This window comes from Papio anubis, chromosome 10 (assembly GCF_008728515.1).
Source record: "Papio anubis isolate 15944 chromosome 10, Panubis1.0, whole genome shotgun sequence".
Lineage (NCBI taxonomy): Eukaryota > Metazoa > Chordata > Mammalia > Primates > Cercopithecidae > Papio > Papio anubis.
This window is the reverse complement of record NC_044985.1, coordinates 107,397,178-107,401,875: the sequence shown is the minus strand read 5'-3', so window position 1 is coordinate 107,401,875 and position 4,698 is coordinate 107,397,178. Positions and strand designations below refer to the sequence as shown.

Below are 4,698 nucleotides of genomic sequence, written 5' to 3'. Positions count from 1 at the left end.
TGGCCAGGTGGAGCCCCCATGTTTTGCCCCCTCCCTCTTGTGTTATTTTACGATCCTCACGTTGTCTACATGGTAGAGATCTGCAAGTAAAGTGAGTGGCCTGTTGAGGCTCTCTCAGGGTGAGTATGCTAAAATGCTAACTGATTCACCAGTCAGTTTGACTAGCCCTGTCTCTCCAAGCTCCCCACTGACCCTCTCAACCAGTCACAAATGCCTTTAACCTGCCTACGAGGGAGCTAGACCTCATTGGCACTGGCTTTATCTCTCCAGCCCATGGAGTCCAGAGCTGGTCTGACTGTCATTCACCTGGCGTCTCCCCTGTCTTAGAGGAGTGCTGGATACCCACCTACCTGGGTGCCAGGTCTGTTCCCATGCAAGTTGTGTCATCTAGTCTGTGACTGCAGGCCGCGACCTCACCTTTCCTGTGCAGTGCTGCTGGTTCTCCTCAGGGCACTGGGATTTTTTTTTTTTTTTTTTAATAGAGCATCCCCCCAGTGCTGGGTACTGGGATAAAAAGTCAGCATAGGCTGGGTGTTGTGGCTCATGCCTGTAATCCCAGCACTTTGGAAGGTCGAGGCGAATGGATCACCTGAGGTCAGGAGTTTGAGACCAGCCTGGCCAACATGGTGAAACCCCATCTCTACTAAAAATAGAAAAAAAAAAAAAATCAGCTGGGTGTGGTGGCACACCCCTGTAGTCTCAGCTACTTGGGAGGCTGAGGCCAGAGAATTGCTTGAGCCCTAGAGGTGGCAGTTGCAGTGAACTGAGATTGCTCCACTGCACTCCAGCCTGGGTGATAGAGGGAGGCTCCATCACACACATACACACACAAAACACACACACACACACGCACACATGCACGTCAGCACTGACAGATATGGAACCTTCTTTCAAGAAGCTTACAATCTAGAGGGTCAGACATAAAAAAATCCTAGGAATAACCCAGGAAAGCCCTATGAGAGTACATGTATTAAGGTGCACCCAGTATTTGTTTTAAATGAGTATGGTAAGATGTGCAGACACAGAAATGATTGTTAAGAAGAAAGAAGTTTATACTCACTGATTCCTAGAAACAGGAGGCACACCACACCATGCCATGCTATGCAGGGCCACATCGGGGAGGGCCAGGATGGGTCAAGAGGCAGAGATGGGGAAGGGCAGAGCAAGCCCCTGAGCCTTTATTGGCTCTTCATGGGAGGGAATGGGTGAGGCAGAATAGGCACACTGAGTAAGCTTGGGATTGGATAGTTGGAATAATCTGGGGGGTCTGAGCTCTAGAAGGGGTCCCTGGTTGTCCCGTAGCTGGCCCTGGGATGGTTTAGGGTAGGGTAATGTCGGCATGGCTTGAGAGTTTGGTAAAGGAGATAGTTACAGGTGTGGGATGTGCATTTCTTGGTTTGTGTATTAAAGGCCTGCTCACAGGGGAGTAGAGGTCAGCTGGCCTTGGGAGGGGCAGTCTCGCCAGGATCAAGGCTCCTAATGTCAGAGCATCAAGAATGCAAAAAATAAGAATTTATAGTAAATACAGTAAGAAATTAGGTTCTTTGAGAGTCTATGAAAAAGGAACCTACTTTAACCTGGGGTGTCAGGGATAATTTCTATTAGGAAATGATGAGTAAAGCAAGGACTACAGACTGTGATTAGAAGCTAAGTAGAAGGGGCAAGAAGCCACATTCCATGCAGACTCAGTGGAATGTGCAAAGGTTCTGGGGCAGTCGAAAGCCCCACATAATTAAGGAACAGAAGGCAGAGATGAGAGTGAAAGAGAGCAGGACTTGGGAGACAAGCAAAGCCTGGCCCTGCAGGGACTGGCGGCGGGAGGGGGCGGGGGCAGTGATCCGGACTGGGAGTTAATCTAGGGCAGCAGCTGGCCATTGAAGGGTTCTAAACAGGTAGTGGTAAAAAACCCACTTGGCTGGACTTTTTTGGATTCTCACACCTGACTTAGATACGAACAGAGCCTTCCTCTGGAAAAATGGGTCCTGTTACTATCTCTCTAGCCACCAGGAGCACCACCAGTTTTGCCACATTCCTGGTTTCAAGTGTCACTAGACAGGCTGCCACCCAGGTATGACTGCATTTGCCTCTCCTGACTGCCTGTGTGCTGGCAGCCAGGACTATCCCTCACTCCCGTCTAATAGCCCCAATCTTCCTCTTTCAGCTCAGGTAGTCATGGTCTCAGCTAATGGAGGGACATTCTAGTGGGATTTACTCTCATCAAATCTGCAGAAAGTTGAATGACTGCAGGAAAAGTGGCTGCTCTGCTGGAAGTACTCCTTACTCTCCTCTCGAGACAATGCAGCTAGTGAATGAGAGATTGGCATGGAGAGGAGCACAGAGCTGAAATCGGTCTGGCTTTTTCCCCCCTTAAAATTGCACGAATAACAAGTTAGCAAGGCTTTAATGCAATAACATGCAACACCTAATTTGGAGCAATTATGTGTAAGGCAATAGCTCTACGAGATCAATTGTGAAGTTGCAGAAGCACATGTCCCACAGCGGTCTTGAGATTCATTTCTCCCTCTTAGAGTCCTGTGTCAACTTCAGAAGCTCCTTGATCTTCTGCATCTGCCTTCTCAACCTGAGTTGTTTTAATTAACTCTTTTCTGGATATTTCTATATTACTTACTTTGGTCTAAGCTTTGCAGACAAGAAAGAAAAAAAAAAAAAAAGAAAGAAAGAAAGAAAAGAAAAAGAAAAAGGCCCAATGAGAGTGGGAGGTAGAGCCAGACTGCAGGGGAGTGCGTCTTCAGTAGTTTGGGAAGACAGTCAAGGTTGACCACAGCGTCTCCCTGTTTGCAGCATCAACATCTTGAGCTGCAGCTCCTCCAGGGCTGGCTGTGCTCCTTGGGCTGAAGGTTGGAGGTGTGGCTGTGGAGCAGTCCGCTGGTGCAGTTGTGCTGGTTTAAATACTGGGGCGTGTAAACCTGGGCCATGCTGCGGAAGAAATGCAGGACTGGGAGATAGAGAAGTGTACTTGGACCTCTGTTCAGCCACATTCCAGCTGTGGGATTTGGGGCAAAACAATGCAGGTTTCTCTGTTCTTATCTGTAGAACGAGAAGATTGATCTAGATAACTTTTTGGCAGCAGGGGGTGGGGTGGGTTCCTATCCAGTAGAGAACCACCTGCCCAGGATGTGTGAAGGGTCGTTAAGCTGATCTGGGCCTGCCCTCCATTTATCTGGAAGTCTCTAACCTCTTTAGAAGACCTGAAAGTCTGAATTTCCCTTCTTTAGAAGCTCTGGCTTGAGGCATTAAATGTTCTCATTAAGATGCAAATTCATTCTCCACACAGCTGCCCCAGTTGTTTTCCTCCTGTTGTCATTTATTTCCTTTCTTTCCTTAGAAAATTTGACAATGAAGCCCAAACCCCCTCATCTGCATTCCAGGCAGTGTCTGTCAAGACTCCAGCCTTGCTTGACTTTCTCTACACAATCCTCGTGGGCAATGTGGGGTGTGGTCAGGAAGGCAGACTACCTGCGGGGGTCTCTGCTCCTCACTTTAATAAACATCCAAGCTTGGGAAAGTTGCTAGATCTTTGGGGCCTTCAGTTTCCCACTCTGTAAAGTGTGAACAATGAGGGTGCCTATCTCATTATTATAGGGATTGCATGCTTTAATTAATGTAAAGCACTTAGCCCTGTGCTTGGAGCAAGGTGAACCTTCAGTAAAAGTTGGCTGCTGTCCTTGTGGCAAACCAAACTCTTTCCCCCAGCGAACCTCCTTCCTCCCCAGTCTGTATCTTGCTCAGTCCTTTCCCTCAGGAGAGCAAGTTCTTACTCACCTTTCTTCTTCTTGAAATGCTTCTTCAAGGTCTTGTTCAAATGTCACTATATCCATGAAGGCTGTCTTGAACTTTTTGGAGAATTAATTGCTCCTCTTCCCTCTTGGCCTTTTCCTTGTGCCTCTGTCGAAAACATGTTTTATTCTGTTTTATCCATCAAGGGTGTATGCGTATGCCTCCTTCACTTGCCCGCCCCTGCCCCCCTCAATGCACCCACCCTCAGTCCCAGCCACTAGGCTGTGAACTCTAAGAGGGCAGAGAGCACAGCACCATTACTTTCTGAATAATTCAATCAGTTCAATAAACATTTGATGAATGAGCAAATGAATGGATAAATGCATGAGTGGAAGGTTACCCAAATAGCGTGTTCTCTCATTATTACAGATTGATTCTATCAGAGAGCAGGGCTTCAAGAAACTGAGATTTCAATGTGGTTGGTGCTCATGGCAGGCTAAGGTCTGAGGTTTGAGATGCAGCTATGGAGGGACAGGCCTATGTGGGGCCAAGATGAGGTAAGAGGGGTCCCTAAACAAGTACCTCTTCCTTGTCAACCCCCTTTCAAAAAGCTCTGTGGTTTTGGTTTGAGTTGATGGTAACAAGTAATTACATGAGTAATGATAAGCACAAAATGAGGCAAATCTGAATGTAGCAAGGTCCATACCCATCTTGCTGGATTTTGCGCCCATAGTTCAAACTTCCATCAGTCATGGTGGTTCTTTTTTTTTTTTTTTTTTTTTTTGAGACGGAGTCTAGCTTTGTCGCCAGGTTGGAGTGCAGTGGCATGATCTCAGCTCACTGCAACCTCTACCTCCTGGGTTCAAGTGATTCTCCTCCCAAGTAGCTGGGATTGCAGGCATGCACTTCCATACCCAGCTAATTTTTGTATTTTTAGTAGAGCCGGGGTTTCACCATGTT

At 47.4% G+C, this 4,698-nt stretch overlaps 1 long non-coding RNA gene across 1 annotated transcript; it reads right to left on the bottom strand.

Annotated features, from left to right (window-relative positions):
- Nucleotides 1-2,382: 2,382 nt before the first annotated feature.
- LOC108581512 lies at nucleotides 2,383-4,433 on the bottom strand. Its single transcript, XR_001893778.3, has 2 exons — nucleotides 3,784-4,433; nucleotides 2,383-3,048 (listed from the first exon to the last, which is right to left on the bottom strand). It is a non-coding gene; the product is annotated as an uncharacterized LOC108581512 (long non-coding RNA).
- Between the last annotated feature and the right edge of the window lie 265 nt (nucleotides 4,434-4,698).